The following is an 18,363-nucleotide window of genomic DNA, read 5'->3' as shown; positions in this document are numbered from 1 at the left end:
TAACTGGCTTTATTCTTTTAAATGTGAGCATAAATAAGTGCAGTGACAGCTGAATTCTTTTTCTACATCTCACTGTTGAAGAATAAAAATGATTTGGGGTGATGAACACATACTACAGTGTGCAGATGATGTGTTGTGGAATCGTGCACCCAAAACCTATATAATTTTGTTAACCAGTGTCACCCCAATAAATTCAATAAAAAGGAAAGAAATCTTAAAAATAGCTCTTGTTATTGTTTGTTTTTAGCTGAATTTATGATCCTGATAAAATTAGGGTAATACGCCAGTTCCACTCCTGGTTAGATACCTGTGCTGTGTGAACCCATGATGGTGGGGTGTCTGACAGAAGATGTGAGGACCTTCAGATGGTCTGCTGTCACTCTGGTTCTTTATAACGAATGCATGTCCCCAAATGGGTTCCAAATGCCATTTAAGAAAAGATGGTTTTTTTTTAAAAAAGGTAAATATGTGAGGTGATGAATATGTTTATTAACTCAACTGTGGGAATTCTTTTAAAATGTGTACACTCATCAAATTATCATGCTTTATCATATACACATCGGATTATCATGTGTACCCTTTAACTATATTACAATTTTATTTGTCAGTTATACCTCAGTAAAGGTGAGACAAAAATGGTGGCTTTTGAATATGAAAGAAGACAGCTGTATTTTACTAGGAGGCGTACATTTTTTCCTTTCTTTGAGTAAGTGGGAATGAGATGTCTTTTATACCGTAAGCTTGTCAACTCTACCAGCCTCTGTGGATTTTTCATTCATACTTAATAGGCGTGATGGCTCATTCTGATCATTTGGTTAGGAAATAAAAGCTGCTCGCTCTCTCGGAGTAAGCAGCCGATCTTTAGTTTTTGATCTGTTAATCAGCCAGGCTGGCCCTTCCGGCAATACTGGCAACAAACTGGAGCTTAGGTCTTACAAGAGTGTGGTCACGAGTGTGACTGATTCTGGTGTGTTGGCTAGGGTTTCATGCCAGCGGTGATCCGGTGTTTAGAATACTTAAGTTCACCTCTTATGACATGTGAGCATATTAACATAAACGTAGTAGTTAAAAGAGTCATTTATTGTCTCACAGTTTCGGGGACAGCTTATCTGAGTCCTCTGCTGAAGGTCTCACAAAACTTGAGTCAGGGTTTTTTCTGGAACACAGTTCTCAACTGAGGTTTGACTGGGAAAGGAGCTGTTTCCAAACTTACTTAGGGTGTTGGCAGAATTCAGTTCCTGGTGGTTGCAGGACTGACGGTTCCAGTTTCCCACTGGCTGTCTGCTGGGGCCAGCTTCAGCTCCTAGAAGGCTCTTGCAGTGAGCTTGAAAGAGGACCCCACACTCCAGATGAAACCACCCCCTGGCAGACAGACGCTTTGTTTGCAGACCACTGACACCCTGAGCAGAGGACCCAGCTCACCCAGCTCACGGTCTGATTCTCATCAACCGTGAGATGATGAATTTGTGTTGATGTAAGCTGCTAACTGTGTGGTGATTTGTTATGCTGCCATAGAAAAAGAATATGGCATCTTCCATGTAGCCGAAGCTTCTACATTAACACTGTCCTATCCCTTCCCAACTTCATATCTATACTCAGGTATTCTCTTTCCTGGAATGATTTCTGTTATACTTCTTCGCTAGACACCACTTACGGCCCATCCCATGTGCTGTCCCCTTGTCGATACTTTTCCTATTTCCATGGATAAATGTTAGCTCTCTATCCTCTGAAACTCCAGTGTACTTTGTATCTCTTTCATGTGACTTACGTATTTGCCTTGCATAAGAATGATTTGTATTCATCGTTTATACTTTTTATTTTAAATTTGTTTATCGATTTGAATGAGAAATATATATTCAAATATTCCAAATGTGGGAAAGAATATATCATAGAAAATGAATATTCTTAGCCCAATTTACCAGCCCCCTACTCCTCTGGTCCAGAGGCAACCATTATTTTCAATTTTCACATATCTGTCTATAGAGAGTCTATAAAGAGGCAAATGTATATGTATATACCTCCTCTCTCTTTTATACATAAAACTAATGTGGTGTTTTACCCTTTCTTCTTCATTATAAGATGTGAAAAATCCATGCCTTTTTCCTTCTTGTATTAATATTTCAAGTTACTCTCTAAGTATTTAAGATCTACCGAATTAAATCTTTTCCATCAAACATTTCATTGATGTTACTTATATTTAATATCATTTTGACAGACACGTGGATTAACATGCTTTCCTTAATTTGGACTCAAAACCTTTCTGAGCCTGTCATTGTTTAGGGTGAACATTGTATATCAAAAAGTGCTGAAGGCTCAGAACTATAGCACGTGCTTTTTGGATTAGAACTGCATGCACAGATATTTATGAAGTGGACGTTGATATTAGCAGGTGTACCCTTTCTATCATCCCTTGTCGTCCCTCTGCCCTTCTCCTGGCAGAGGGGTTGAAGTGTGAGAGGTCTTAACAGGGATAGGGTTGGGAACACTGCAGTAAGATAAGAGGTTTTCAATTATAAACAAATTTGTGAGCCCCGGCTGGTGTGGCTCAGTTGGTTGGAGCATCAGCCTGTATACCAAAAGGTTGCAGGTTCGATCCCTGGTTGGGGATCCTACAAAAGGCAACCAGTCAGTGTTTCTCTCTCTCTCTCCCCACTCCTGTTCCTCTCTCTATAAAAGCAATGAAAAAATGTCCTCAGGTGAGGGTTAAGAAAAAGAATTTGTGAAAAAGTAGTTCTTTGAACTGAACCTGAAATACTACATTTATTACATTTATTATTAGTTGCCATGTTGCTGTTGGGCATACGAAGCTCATAACATTTCCTGAAATTATATAAAATTAAAACACTAGAAAACCTAACCTTTCTGATCTGTGAGTATGATTCTGGGCCTTGTATTTTGTTAAAGCTTTTACTAATGTGTTTACCTCTCAGCACCTGTACTTTAATAAGGCTCATTTTAAGAGGCTTATTAAAAGTATTGACTACTTCCAAGCTTGCTTTCCCTCTCTTACCCATTCTGGGAATATCAGATGCTGTTCCCTAATTGGTGAAATTAGAACAAGTGGAAAAAAAAAAAGAAAAATGTTACCTGGAACTATGATCCTTAGAGGGTACAAACCCCTTGTGACTAGGTTCTTATCAAGTGTGTTTTTGACATGCAAATGTGTGTTTGCTTCTTCTTTCTTTCATGCCCTCACTATTCACAGTTGCACTGTTTAACACATTCAGGAAAACGTATGGAGATAATAAGATCAGGGAAATCAGCCATTAAACCACTGCTAGCAACTTTAGAAAAGAGTAGATGGTTAGAAATGAATTTGAGTAACAAAGGCTGTGTGTTTATCTCTGAGTTTTAGTTGTCTAAGACACCACCTTTCCTATTTCATAAGATACCATTGATCTTGTTGAAGAGCAAGTTCAGGACTAGAGTTTATTCTTCATGTGACCTGTGTATTAATAACCATTTTATGATTAAACGCTTTCTTGGCAACAGGGATTCTATGATCTATAAGAAGATAATTTCTACCTTCAACCAACTCAGTAAGAAAAACAATTAATTAATTTTTAGTTTAAAGAACAGAAATTTATTTTCTCAACAGTACTAGAGGCTGCAAGTCCAAGGTCAAGGTGTCAGTAGGTTTGGTTTCCTTAGAGGCCTCTCACCTTGGCTTGTAGATGGCTGCCTTCTCCTGCTTCTTCACATAATCTTCCTTCTGAGAAAACGCTGAGTTTAAAACTTTAAGTACCAAGAAAATATTTATTGATGCCCTAATTTTGTAAATGTATGTTTTTAAAAAAGATTCAGTGGTTGTAGAATTTGTGTAGTATTTTAAGTTATAATATTATTTTTATATAGAATTTTTAATGGGATCTCATAGTGTTCATCAGGGAGTATGGAGCTCATATGGTTTCTAACTGTGCTTAATAATTTGGTAAGTCCTTTATATATAAATGTAAGCAAACAGAGATTCTTCTTGGAAAACCTTTGCTTTTTAAGTAGCTCCAATGTTAATGATATTTTAGGGCAAATATTGAACCCATTAAAATTTTTGAGCAATATCAGCTTATGGAAAACACTGAAAAACACTTGAAGTTAGTTTGATTCTGTTTAGTTCAATTACATGAATTTCCATAATGATTTGCACACACTAGGGATTTACCGTGTTTCCTCTGGTTGCAACGGACTGAAACCTAATTCAAACCAGCTTAAGCCAAAAGGGAATTTAGTGACGGTCGTAACTGAGACAGAGAGAGCAAGGGAGACTAAGCTTCAGGAGGGGAGGGAACAAGGGAATTGGGTACCATCGGCAGATGTCTTTGTTTTCACTCCTACCTCTTTAGAGTTCGCTTCACTCTCTTAAGCCTGATTTCTACACATGGCTGTGGGCACAAAGGGACTTTAATAAATTCTCTTTTAGTTTCTAAATTAAAAAAAAATATCTCCTATGCATGTATGACCTCTGATTGGCCTGGCTTGGATCAGATGTCCCTGCTTCCCCTTTGGCCAAACAACTGTGGCCTGGAGAATAGGCAAGGTTTCCAAGAGGATGCCAGCTTATATTCCAACTATGGAATTGCAGAGCTGGGATGGGAGGGAGGGGGAGATGAAAAGAGGGGACAACAAACACAGTACCTTCAAGTTGGAGCCCGTGTAGCTCCTTAGGAGGGATTTTAGCAGGAGTCAACAGGCGATCATTTGGAATCTGTATTAATTGAGGTTCTCCAGAGAAACAGAGCCAATGGGACGATATGTGCCTATGTGTCCATATGAGGTTATAAATTTAAAAAGTACATCTACCAGGTTAAGCAGCTAAAAATCTACTCAAATGTTAGATGTAACTGGGAAGTGTTTCAGTACTTTTCGTATCTGAAAAATGAAGCTTGGCTTAAAGCCAGCTCTACTACGGGAAGAAAGGGGTGCCTGTTGGGTGACAGTTTTGTATTTTAACTTTCTATTAGGTTTTCAGAAACAAATATTTTGTTTTATTATACTTAGTGAGTAAAATCAGTTGTTTGAAATCCTTGACCTTTTTTCTCAGTGGGCTGATCAGCCTGGCCTCCTCAGGACTCTCTTTTGCAAAACTTAACCTTGATTCATCAGGCACAGGGGAAATGTTTATAGGGTCCAGCTCTAATATCACAGCATAGAATGAAGAAGGGTAGAGTTGGAGCTGAGAGTCCGTAAATCGACAGCATAATATCCCAGCACCAATATTAATTTCAGTTTTTTGGCTTGAGATTCCTAGACCATGTAGGTAGTATACATTTAAAGCCAAAAGATTTGAGGGAAGGTCATAGTTAGGAATTCTCGGAGATCTGGTGGATAGTTGGGCTGCTTCCAAATCTTGGCTATTATAGATGGTGCTGCAGTGAACATAGGGGTGCATATATTTTTTGAAATAGTGTTTCAGTTTTTTCAGATAAATTCCCAGAAGTGGAATTGCTGGGTCATAGAGCTGTTCCTTTTAGATGAGTGGATAAAGAAAGCTGTGGTACATTTACACAGTGGAATACCACTTGGCCATAAAAAAGAAGGGAATCTTACCTTTTGCGACAGCATGGATGAACCTGGAGAGCGTTATGCTACATAAAATAAGCCAGTCAGAGAAAGACAAGTACCATATGGTTTCACTCATATGTGAAATCTAATGAATAAAATGAACCAATAAGGAAAATGGAGACTCATAGATAGAGAGCAGGATGACAGCTGTCAGGCTGGGGGGGGTGGGGGTTGGAGGACTGGGTTGTGGGCAGTCAAGGAATTGAGCAAAAAAGAAAAAAAGAGAAAACTCACAGACACGGACAACAGTGTGGTGATTGCCAGGGTGGGGGTTTGGGGCACAGGTAGAAGAGGGTAAAGGGGGGATAAATAGTGATGGAAGGAGATGTGACTGGGGATGGTGAACACACAACACAGTGTGCAGATGACATGTTGTGGAATTGTGTACCTGAAACCTGTATAATTTTGTTAACTAATGTCACCCCAATAAATTCAATAAAAAGAAAAAAAATGAATTCTCAGAGAAACTTTTTCATATTTCCACGGCAAGTTTTTTTTCTCCTCTTTTTCTATGCCAGTGGTACCTAAGCAGGTAGTCTTTTGAAGGTACCAGCGTTCTATAGAGGTTTGGTCCCATCTGTGTGCATCAAAGGCTATGAACACCCAAGCTCACTGGGTACCCAACTGTAAAACCTCCCAAGGTGACGACAGGTAAGCTCCCAAGCTGACTGCTCTGGTTAGCGATTACAGCTTTGTTTTCGGTCCCCAGCGGTTTCAGTTACATTCTTTTGAGCTCCTAGCTCCAGTTTTCTGTCCACACAAGGCATTATTTCTTTTCTTTGTCCTCTTTCTGCACCAGTATATGTCTTCCTACAGCCACCCTCCCACCTTCTGTCATGGCCTTCAGTGGTATTTATTCTAGGTGCTGAGGATACAACCAGGAAAAACCAACCAACCAACCAAAAAAAAACCAAAACAAAAAACTGAATCCCATGTACTCATAGAACTAATGTTTTAGAAAGGGGAAAGAAAAATGATAAATGTATACCATACCAGGTGATATAAATTCGATGAGGAAGAATCAGCAGGGATAATGAAATAAAGTAATGAGGTGTGTTTCACACAGAGTGGTCAGATGGGGCCTCACCGATAAGAGCATTTGGTAGGATAATGTCAAAGATCGCAGGTGTTAACGATGATACATTTGGACAAAGAGCAGCTCACCTTGGTATCCTAAGTAGTGTGAACTCATGAGCTGAGTTTAGAAATTGGATATTGCTGCAATAGCTCAAATATTAATGTAAGGTTAAATAGATAATGGGGAAATATCCTGAGGACTATTCCTTGAGTACTGTCAGTCTTTACTATTTCCTGTGATAAATGCTGCCAGTGTTGAATAATGAATGAATCTATAAGATAATACACCATGCAGTACCTCTGACATGCATTACAAACTCATCCTTTTCCGGTGTCTGTTGCTCCTCCTGCCTCCACCAACTCTGAATGGCCACCACCACCCATCTTGTTGCCCATGCCCTTGTTTGCTTTCCCTTCACTCAGTGGGTGCTTAAATGCCTGCTTGTGTTGGGCACTGAGGACCAGGGCTGGAACGAGGGTGAGCTCAGTGAGGCCCTTGCGTTGGGTAAGAGGGTGGCAAAAACCCAGTGATCGAAGTGAATATTTTAATGCAATATTTAAAAAAATCAGAATGCATACAAAAATATCTATGATGAATGAAGGGGCACACTTCGAAGTAAAGGAGGGACTCAGACTTGACTGGCATGAACCCAAACGCGAGCGCTAGTTTTCCTCATCCTAGTCCTGTCCCTGCTGGTGACAGGAGGGGCATGAGGCACGATGTCTGCCCACAGTGAGTTTTACCAGTAGAGGGAGAGAGACATGTGAATAAATAAGCACATGAAAAAAGGTCCACTAAGGTACAAATAAAATAGGGGGTCAACGGAGATGTTTCTACTTAGGGGACATAGGAGTTAGGAAAGAACCCGAGTCATCCTAGGTGTCTCTTCTTGCCTTGCTTTGACCAAGTGTTAACCTCCTTCCAAGTGTTTGACCAAGTGTTAACCTCCTTGCATATATCCCTTCTTATTCTCTATCCCCGTAATTAATGCCATTCCCTTAGCTCTTTTTTTTTTTTCCTCCTCCTGGATTATTCTTAACAGGCCTAATGTCAGGAAGGCTTTGCTAAGACACAGACCTGGTCATGACCCTCTCCTATTTCTAATCCTCTAATAATTATTAAAGCCTAGCATCCAAAGTGTTTAATGGCCCCACCTCTGCCTCGATCTGGGCATTCTCCCATGAGTTTAGACTTCCTAAACTTTGTGTGGCTCTCCAAATGGCCTTGCATATGCCGTCTTCTCTTCGGCCCCCCGCTAACTCCTGTTCATACATCAGTACTCAGAACAGACATCGCCGCTCAGGGCTCTGGGTTCCATGGCTGTGTCTGTGGTGCATAACACGCACAGGCCGTTAGTGTATCTACAATGGCTCGATTGGCCTTGGTGAGAGAAAGGATGTGTCCTCCACTCCTGCTACCATGGCCACTCTGTTCCCAGGTTCACTGCATCAGTATTGAAGTGGCCAGGGATAGGGGCTGGCTGACATTCACTGGGTGAGTCAGCTTTTCTACCTGGTTCAGTGCCGCTTCTGCTATAGATGCTCTGTCAGGTATGTACACTTTGTGTCCACTTCTAGAGTCATCCATAGGCCTTTTTCTTCAGACTTCCTTGTGTCTGACCCCCATTATTGTTCATTGCAGGCCCCTGATCAATTGGCAGAGCCATTAGCCACTGCCCAAGAACTCATACATACCCTTACCTCAAACCACTTCTCTCATACAAATTTGATGAAGCTCTGCCCGATGGTAGGATTCCTTTCACCACCGCCCTTCAGGACCGTGCTCCTCACACTGACCCGTGAAGGACCTTTGTTGCTTTTTTGTTTTCAGTTCATTACAACTGATCCTTTTGTAAAATGTAAAATCTCACACTCAGTTATGGCAACAGCGTCAAACTGTTTCCAAATGCGTACTCTCACTTTTTATACTTGTTTTTATATCTTGCTGGGCAATGATAAAACCAGTCTGTGAACTCCCTGTAGTCTGTGACTGCCTTTCAAGTGACAGTGTGTCAGTTTGCTCCTGCATGGGGCTACAGTGTGACTGCAGTTTTCATCTTGCACCAACACATTTAGCCGACTGCCCCCGTGAGCTGCACGGTTTGGCCAGGAGCCACTCTTTGAGAGTTGCACAAATATATGTTTGTTATTTCACCTGGCTGCAGTGTTTCCTCTGTGTGTTGTCTGGGCCAGGAGAAAGAGGAAGCTGTATCAGAGGCTTTCTCTGTCCCTTACTATCATAATGGCCCTTCTTTCACAGGTCAGAAAACCAGGGTTTGTGTTCTGGCTGCTGCTAAGTATATCCATCCCAATGATTTACTCAGGGACAAGGTCCATGACCAGAGGCTGAGTCTGCAGACACATTGGGCCAGGACTCCATAGGCTTCTACTCTACCTGGGAGGCCATAAAGGTACTTTGGTACCAGTGTCAGCTTAGATTCAATATCCAACAGTCCCTGGAAGGGTCAGGTATTGCTCTTTCACCCATGTTGATTGACTCAGGTGAATGGCCACACAGTCCCTTGGAGAATGGTTGGAGAAACATTGACTCTTTTGCTGAAGAGAACTCAGCCTGCACTTACATCAGTGGGTTCCATGTCTCTGAACTGGCTTACTCTGGAAACTGCACCCAAATCTCATACACCCCAGTTCTTGGTCTTTTCAGGCCACATAAGTCAAGAAATAGCCTCATTCACTGCTTGTTATGGGTTGAATTTTGTCCCCTCCCCAAATTCATATATTGAAGTACTAAAACCTAGTACTTCAGAATGTGACTTTATTAAGAAATAAGTTCATTGCAGATATAATTAGTTAAGATGAAGCCATACTGGAGTAGCCTGGGCCCCTAATTCAGTGTGACTGGTGTTCTCATAAAAAGGAGGAATTTGGGCACAGAAAACATACAGGGAGAATGCTGTGTGAAGATGAAGACATGAATCAGAGCGATTATTCTACAAGCCACTGAATGCTAAGGATTGTCAGCAAACTACCAGAAGATAAGAGAGAAGCATGGAACAGATTCTTGCAGCCTCAGAAGGAACCAGCCTGGCTGACACCTTGATCTTGGACTTTTGGTCTCCAGAACTGTGAGACATTTCTTTAGTCTTTCAGCTTGTGGTACTTCGTTATAGCAGCCCTAGTAAACTGGTATTCTAACCCACCTCTTTTGCTTCTACAAAACGTAATGGCTAATGATTTACTAGCTATAGCTACAGATGTTTGCAGGTCCAAGTTCTCTGGTCACTTTTCTGACCTTACTGCCTGTTATAGTAAATATACTCACCTTGTTTCTAATAGTTAAGTGTGACCTCTGGGGCCTGTTCTTTTGAAATACTGTCACCCCCATTGTCATCCCATCAGTGTTTTAGGACCTCCTTAAAGGTTTCTTGCTAGAAGGTAAATTCTGTGTCAGAAGAGGGCCACCATATTGATGCACTTTCCTCTCTCCAGCATTCTTGCCCCTGCCTCAGCTTAACGCTCTCACGATCCACTTTCATATGTGTGCCCTCAGTTCTTGATGACACATCAGAGGGCTCAGCAGATTCGTTGGTGCATAACTTGTTTCTTGTCATAGCAGGGACTATACTTCACAGTCAGAGCTGTTATGCGTAGAATTTGACCCTAGTGTTTGGTCTAGAGGCAATGAGGGGAGGCAGAGCAGACCTTGAAGAGGATGTCTTCCCCAGGTGCCTCAGGCCTTTGCAAAGTCTCCAGCATCTGGGCGCTGCTAGTATTTATAAAAGGGAAGAGGATGGATCCTTCCAGCCCAGAGGGTCAGCAGAAACAGAGTTCACGTGCTCATGTACACCCACCCAAATACCGCCATCCCACATCTCACTCCTACTCTCTGCCCACCAGAGCCCTAATTGCAGCCTGGGAGACCTGCTGCGGCAGTGCATTCAGTTTTCTTTTAACTCAGCTACTCAGTTGAACTGTAGACCTGATTTTAAGTATTGCCTGCTCTCTGGGTACAGGAGATAAGGTTCACTTAAATGCTGACGTGGAGTTTCTCTGGTTTGCCCTAAATAAATAGATGGCTTACCCAAGCCTGCCAGTTCTGTACTTCAAAGCTCCAAGAGTAGTTAACCAATACTAACTCCAAAATCTTCATAGTTATGATTAGCCCCTATCTTTCCAGTATAAGCTTGTATTTAACTCCTTCCTCCTGTACCACTTACAGTCCAACTCAGGTAAAAAGTTTTAGTGATTATACTGCTATTACATGTTATGGGTTATTGCTACTCATTTATCATTAGATAAATGAGTGAGTCAGTGTGACTATCAGAGTCACCGTGACTATCCAAAGCTGTGGCAAGGGAACACAGATGAGTCAAGGGCATGTGGTGTGGACAGTCTTCTGTGTGGCCTAATACGGTTGGAATGAAAAGTGCAGATGTAAGGCAAGAGCATAGAAGCCAGCACACAATAAGCGCCCAGTAAATTTAGCTATTATTTTTATTGGTGCTTAATTATCATACAGATAGTTTTTGTATGTTTCAAAATAAAATTGGTGAATTAAAATACTTCATTTATATATTTAAATTGATTTCCCAGTTTATTGAAGTCATTATATTAAGATACTATTATTAGTATTTTTAGGTGTGATAATGGAATTGTAGTTATGCTTTAAAGAAGAAGGGAGTCAGGAAATTCCGACTGAGATGGAGGCATAGGTAGATACACTTTGCCTCCTCACACAAATGAAAAAAGGAAAACAACAAACTTAAAAAGCAAAAAAACAACCAGAACTGCCATAAAATTCAACTGTATGGAAGTCTGACAACCAAAGAGTTAAAGAAGAAACATTCATCCAGATGGGTAGGAGGGGCGGAGACAGGCAGCCGGGGTGGAAAGAATGTGTGGCAAAGAATGGGTGGCTGGAGGATGGGGCAGGCAAGGCGCTTTGTGTTCGGATGAACTGGGAGGAACAGCTGGGGAGCGAGACAGACTGTGCAACCCAGGGTTCCAGCACAGGGAAAAGAAAGGCTCAAAACCTCTGGCTGTAAACCTGATGGGGTTGTGGCAGCAGGAGAAACTCCCAGCCTCACAGGAGAGTTCACTGGAGAGACCCACAGGGTCCTAGAATGTACACACCCACCCACTTGGGAATCAGCACCAGAAGGGCTTGGTTTGCTTGTGGGTAGTGGGGGAGATGACTGAAAACCCTCTGAGAGTAGAGCAAGTGGCACTGACCCCTCCCCCACATACAGTGCCACAACCCAGGGAAGTGGGTTGCCCCGCCCTGGTGAACACCTAAGGCCCCACCCCATATTACTTAACAGGTGCGCCAAGACAAAGAAATATGGCCCAAATGAAAGAACAGATCAAAACTCCAGAAAAAGGGCTAAACGACAAGGAGAGAGTCAACCTATCAGATGCAGAGTTCAAAACACAGGTAATCAGGATGCTCACAGAACTGATTGAGCTTGTTCGCAAAATGAAGTTGGGACAAATGAAAGATACCCAAAGTGGAATAAAGCAAAATATACAGGAAACCAAATGTGAAGGGAAGGAAACTGGGACTCAAATCAACGATTTGAAACAAAAGAAAGAGATAAACATTCAACCGGAACAGAATAAAGAAACAAGAACACAAAAATGTGAGAAGAGGATTAGGAAACTGTGGGACAACTTCAAACACTCTAACATCAGAATCATAGTGGTGCCAGGAGGAGAAGAACAAGAGCAAGAAATTGAAAACTTATTTGAAAGAACAGCGAAGGGAAACTCCCCCAATCTGGTGAAGGAAATAGACTTCCAGGAAGTCCAGGAAGTCCAGAGAGTCCCAAAGAAATTGGACCCAAAGAGGAACACATCAAGGCACATCCTTATTAAGTAACCCAAGATTAAAGATAAGGAGAGAATCTTAAAAGCAGCAAGAGAAAAGGAGACAGTTACCTACAAAGGAGTTCCCATAGGAGTATCGACTGATTTCTGAAAAGAAATCTTACAGGCAAGAAGAGGCTGGAAAGAAGTATTCAAAGTCATGAAAGGCAAGGACCTACATCCAAGATTACTGTATCCAGCAAAGTTATCATTTAGAATGGAAGGGCAGATAAAGTGCTTCCCAGATAAAGTAAAGTTAAAGTGGTTCATCATTACCAAGCCCATATTATATGAAATGTTAAATGGACTTATCTATGAAGTAGAAGAAGATAAAAAACTATGAACAGTAAAATGACAACATGTTCACAACTATCAACTGAACCTAAAAAAATGAAAACAAAACTAAGCAAACAACTAGAACAGGGACAGAATCAGAGAAATGGACATCACATGGAGGGTTTTCATTGGGGGGGTGGGGAAGGGAGAGGGGAAAGGTACAGGGAATAAGAAACATAATTGGTAGGCGTAAAATAGATGGGGAGAGGTTAAGAATGGTTTAGGGAACAGAGCAGTCAAAGAACTTATATGTACAACCCATGGACGTGAACCAAGAGGGAGGTGGGGGGTGGGAGGGAGTTGGTGGGAAGGATGTGCAGGGTAGAGGGGGAGAAAGGAGAGAAGAAAATGGGACAACTGTAGTAGCACAATCAACAAAATATACTTAAAAAAAAAAAGAAAAGAAGAAGGGAGTCAGGCTTGGCCAGTGTGGTTCCGTTGGTTGGGTATCATCCCATGAACCAGAAGGTTGCCAGTTGGATTCTTGGTTGGGACAGCAACCAGTCAATATTTCTGTCTCACATTGATGTCTCTTGCCCTCTCTTTCTCTCTTCCTTCCCCTCTCTAAAATAAAAAAATATATAATGAAATGTTAAAAAAAAAGTATGGAGACCTTGTCTTTTAAACATACATAGTAAAATATTAAAAAAACTGTTTTGATAGCAGGGATTTCCTTCAAAGTGGAGGGCTATATAGATTAAAGAAAACTGGCCATGAGTTAGTGATTTTTGAAGATGGGTATATGTACTATTCTGTCTACTCCTGAATATGTTTAACATTTTTTCATAACAAAAAGTTAATAAATTGTGTGACTTATTGATCATTTGTAGTATCAGACTTCATAAATAGATTTTAATTATGCCTTCTTTTTGCATTTGTAGTCACAAAGACATAGGGAAGGAAATAAACCATTTCTTTTGGCAAATGTGTGGGCAGAAAACTCAATTTTAAGTATTTCGTGAACTAAATGGATTTTTAAGCCAAAAGGACCTCAAAAGCTCTCTGGTCCAATTTCTAAACTTGCAGACCAAGCAATTGGAATTTGGTTGGTTTTGGTTAGTTTGGTTAGTTGTCCTGGTTAGTTTGTGTCGTGACTCAAACTGGGTCCGGTTGTCAGCTATTGGTTCTGGGATTTTTCCCACTACACCAGATACCTGTCCACAAAAGTAATGTAGGATTCTTTTTTTGTTGTTTTTAAAGATTGTATTTATTTTTAGAGAGAAGGGAAGGGAGGGAGAAAGAGGGAGAGAAACATCAATGTGTGGTTGCTTCTCACGTACCGCCTACTGGGGACCTGGCCAGCAACCCAGGCATGTGCCCTGACTGGGAATTGAACTGGTCACCCTTTGGTTCGCAGGCTGGCTGGCACTCAATCCACTGAGCCACAGCAGCCAGGGTGTGATGTAAGATTCTTTGAGCTCACTGAGACTCAGTTGCCTCTGCAGGGGGATAGCTGAAGTGGCAGCCATCTACAGTGATCTAAGTTCAAATCATGGCTTTGTAACTTTCCAGCTGTGAAAGCTGGAATGGTTCATTTTACCACCCTCTGTTTTCTCATATGTAACTTGGGGAGACAACCCTGTTGTGAGGATTAAAAGAAATAATGTATGTTAAAAAATGGTCAGTAATAGAATCTATGTTCCAGAGACTTTCTGAGAATTACATGAGTGTGTATTTTAGGGGCTAGCTGGCACATGATGTGCGCTCAGTGAATACTTCATTATTATCATTGTGGTCATTGTCGTTGTTGCTATTATTACTATCTTCATACTATAAAGGCAGTGAAGAATAAAAAATTTAAGTTATTTAATTTTTCAATTACAGTTTATATCTAGTATTATTTTGTATCCGTTTCAGGAGTACAGCTTGGTGGTTAGACAACTATATACTTTACAAAGTGCTCCCCCGATATTTCCAGTACCCACCTGGGACTGTACCTAGCTATTAAAATGTTATTGACTATGTTTTCCGTGCTGCACTTTACATCCCCATGACTATTTTGTAGCTACGAATCTTGATGTGGCTTCTGTATACCTTTAGTTGTAAGACTTACGTTCAGGCAGGGTTCATATGGTTACCCAGGTTGATTTTTCTGTAACCTTCTCTGTAGTGTCCCTATTCTGGACTGTCTTCTTTCACTTAGCATGTTTTCAGAGTTCACCCACATTGTTTATGTGTTAGTACTTAATTTCTTTTCATCGCCAAATTATATTCCATTTTTGGAATCTTTTGGAGTTACTTTACACTTCCCTATTTTCCTATTCTGGGTGAATAGGAGAGTTCTACACTTTTTTCATGGATTGTAATTATATCCTGAATCATCTACAGTAGCCGGTTGTGATTCACCATGAGAAGCATAGATGAAGGAGAGAAGAAAGAGAGAAAAAGTAAGGGAATTAAGACATGGGAAGAAAGAAAAAGAGGCAACGGGAATGTTTCAGCAGAGACTGAATGATTAAGCACTAGGGATGCTCTTGGAAATTCCGGCAGTAGGTGAGAGATTGGCATTAGCTCCTTAACATACTGAATAATTGAAACATATATTGAGTCATACTTTAATTTGGTCATGTTTGCTACATGTTTGTGAGCATTGCCACAGATTTCGTCCTTAACGTAGTTGATACAGAAGAAATAAAATATAATTCTCAGGAATTTAATAACTCTACATTCATTGAATTGCAAAATTTTTACTTCTATTTCTTCACAACTATTTTGTAAATGATTTGGGGAGTATGAGAATGATATTACTCTGATTTCAACTTTCAGGGTTATAATTCTACTCTTGGCTCCATTTTTACCTAGGATACCAGATGATTAGTACCAGCAGGCCCTTATTAATCTGAACTTTAAAGGAACCATAGCTTTTTATTATTTTTTTACTTTAACATTTTTTTGTTGTTATTCAAGTACAGTTTTCTGCCCTTTCCCCCCCATCCCTCCCCACCACTCAAGCCCTCCCCACCTCTCTCCCCTGTTTCTACCCCTCCCTTTGTTATTGTCAGTGTGTCCTTTGTAATTGTTCCTGCAAACCCTTCACCCCTTTCCCCTGTAACCCCCTCCCCTCTCCCCTCTGGTCACTGTCAGCCTAAGGAACCATAACTTTTTTAACTCACCACTGAATTCTCTCTTGAGGCATTTCATGTCTAAAATTCTATGGTTTTCTATTATGTTGCTTTACTTGTTATTCTGGTTATTCTAAGGCTAAAACCCTGTTAACTAAACAAGGTATATAGAAGGACAATGAGGTTTTTAAGTTTCCTTTTAAGAATGGCTGTAGAGAAAAGAAAAATTATTGCCAAGAGGCATCAAAGGCAAAAAGGAATGTTTCACCTACCCTCTTGTTGAAACTAAAGTCTGATTTTAAAAGGAAAGAATCAAAATAAAACAAAAATAGCAAAGAACACCATTTTACATGTTATCACTTTCCATCCAGCTTCTCCTGGGAAGTGAAAAGTGTCCTTCCCTGCTGATGGTTTTGAGGATGTACCAGATGTACAACGAACATGTTAAACTTTTCTTTGAGACAACTGGGCATTAAGTGAAAAAAATTTAGAGCTTTTTTTCTTTTTTTTTGTAATGGGTTTGCTGCCAGAACACAGCTGTCACAAAAACCACCACTAAATCAAAATCGAAATGGGAAAGGAGAAGACTCACATCAACAATGAGGTCACTGGACACGTAGATTCCGGCAAGCCCACCACTACTGGCCATCTGATCTACAAATGTGGTGGGATCGACAATGGAACCATTGAAAAATTTGAGAAGGAGGCTGCCAAGATGGGGGAGGGCTCTTTCAAGTGTGCCTGGGTCTTAGATAAACTGAAAGCTGAACATGGGTGTGGTACCACCATTGATATCTCCTTGTGGAAATTTGAAGGCAGTTAAGTATTATGCAACCATCATTGATGCTACAGGACACAGAAACTTTATCAAAAACATGATAACAGGCATGTCCCAGGCTGACTGTGTTGTTCTGATTGTTGCTGCTGGTGTGAGCATGCCCTTTTGGCTTACACACTGGGTATGAAACAGCTGGTTGTTGGTGTTAACAAAATGGATTGCACTGGGCTGCTCTACAGCAAGAAGAGATACAAGGAAATTGTTAAAGAAGTCAGCACCTACATTAAGAATATTGGCTACAACCCTGACACAGTAGCATTTGTGCCAATTTCTAGTTGGAATGGCGACAACATGCTGGATCCAAGTGCTAACATGCCTGGTTCAAGGGATGGAAAGTCACCCGTAAAGGTGGCAGTGCCCCTAGAACCACACTGCTGGAAGCTCTGGCTTGCATCCTGCCACCAACCTGTCCAACTGACCAGCCCCTGCATCTGCCCCTCCAGAATGTCGACAAAATTGGTGGCATCGGTACTGTCCCTGTGGGCCGAGCGGAGACTGGTGTTCTCAAACCCTGCACGGTGGTCACCTTTGCTCCAGTCAGCACTACAGCTGAAGTAAAGTCTGTTGAAATGCACCATGAAGCTTTGAGCGAAGCTCTTCCTGGGGACGAGGTAGGCTTCAATGTCAAGAATGTGTCTGTCAAAGATGTGCGTCGTGGCGATGTGGCTGGTGACAGCAGAAATGACCCACTAATGGAAGCAGCTGGCCTCACAGCTCAGGTGGATATCAGAGCCATCCGGGCCAAATCAGTGGTGGATGTGCACCTGTGCTGGATGGGCCCTCAGCTCACACTGCTCGCAGATTTGCTGAGCTAAGGGAGAAGATGGATTGTTGTTCTGGGAAAAGGCTGGAAGATGGCCCACAGTTTTTGACATCTGGCGATGCTGCCATCGTCGATGCGGTTTCTGGCAAGCCCATGTGTGTTGAGAGCTTCTCCGACTATCCTCTTCTGGTCCACTTCACATCCTCTGCTATTTGTGACATGAGACAGACAGTTGCTGTGGGTGTCATCAGAGCAGGGGACAGGAAGGCAGCTGGAGCTGGCAAAGTCACCAAGTCTGCCCAGAAAGCTCAGAAGGCGAAATGAATATTAACCCCAACACCTGCCACCACAGTGTTACTCAGTGGTGGAAAAACAATCTCAGAACTGTTTGTCTCAATCGGCCACTTAAATTTAATAGTGAAGGACTGGTTAATGATTACAATGCATGGTAAAGCCTTCAAAAGGAAAGGAGAATGTTTTGTGGACCATTTGTGTGTGTGTGGGGGGGGGCAGTGTTTAAGTTATTAATTTTTAAAATCAGTACTTTTTAATGGAAACAACTTGACCAAAAATCTGACACAGAATTTTGAGATCCATTAAAACAAAGCTTAGTGAGGGGGGGTGGGGGAAGAAGAAAAAAATTTGAGAACATGAATGGTCCAGTATTTCTCTTAATTGTTGAAATTTCCATCATAGAGCTGCTATCACTGGTCTTACCATACCTTTCAATGCCCCTCAGTTCATGTGGTTGACATCAGCAGCCCTGAGAACAAACGTGGTGTATTCAGAGAGCAGCAAGTACCTCTGACTGCTGCAGCACAGCAGCATGGGGCTGGGGAGGCAGGGATAGGGGCTTTGGAGAGGAGAATAGCTGCATGGGAAGGTGGGAGCAGAGGCAAGCC

The 18,363-nt window shown here is 41.5% G+C and overlaps 1 protein-coding gene and 1 pseudogene across 5 annotated transcripts in view; both read left to right on the top strand.

Annotated features, from left to right (window-relative positions):
* ANKS1B (ankyrin repeat and sterile alpha motif domain containing 1B) overlaps positions 1–18,363 on the top strand; it is an 805,832-nt gene that overhangs the window by 28,607 nt on the left and 758,862 nt on the right. The window lies entirely within an intron of this gene.
* LOC112321677 (elongation factor 1-alpha 1 pseudogene) lies at positions 16,395–17,801 on the top strand (annotated as a pseudogene).

This window comes from Desmodus rotundus, chromosome 3, assembly GCF_022682495.2.
Source record: "Desmodus rotundus isolate HL8 chromosome 3, HLdesRot8A.1, whole genome shotgun sequence".
In the NCBI taxonomy this organism is placed as follows: Eukaryota; Metazoa; Chordata; class Mammalia; order Chiroptera; family Phyllostomidae; genus Desmodus; species Desmodus rotundus.
The sequence above is the reverse complement of the archived record's forward strand: the minus strand, read 5'-3'. Positions and strand labels throughout refer to the sequence as shown.